The following is a 234-nucleotide window of genomic DNA, read 5'->3' on the forward strand; positions in this document are numbered from 1 at the left end:
CTGCGAGAGCATTAACGTCCATTCTATTTGTCTTCCCGTGTACAATCCTCACTGAAACTTTCATCTTCCCAGCTCAGACCAGCCAAAAACCAAGTCCTAATACAATTCTACTGAGAAGAAACCTCACTGCTCTTCAATCAATGACACAAAACTTTCACTGATTCAAGTTACAAACAGTCTTCACCAATGGTTATTTAGTAGCAAAATAAACTTGTCTTTTATTTTACATGGATT

At 37.2% G+C, this 234-nt stretch overlaps 1 protein-coding gene across 1 annotated transcript in view; it reads right to left on the reverse strand.

Annotated features, from left to right (window-relative positions):
- Positions 1-6: 6 nt before the first annotated feature.
- The window catches only part of LOC119590827 (PAN2-PAN3 deadenylation complex subunit pan3-like), a gene marked incomplete at its 5' end in the record, with an annotated part of 21148 nt that continues 20920 nt past the window's right edge, over positions 7-234 (reverse strand). Inside the window, 1 exon segment of the mRNA XM_037939583.1 lies at positions 7-234.

Source organism: Penaeus monodon, chromosome 27, assembly GCF_015228065.2.
Source record: "Penaeus monodon isolate SGIC_2016 chromosome 27, NSTDA_Pmon_1, whole genome shotgun sequence".
NCBI classification, from domain to species: Eukaryota; Metazoa; Arthropoda; class Malacostraca; order Decapoda; family Penaeidae; genus Penaeus; species Penaeus monodon.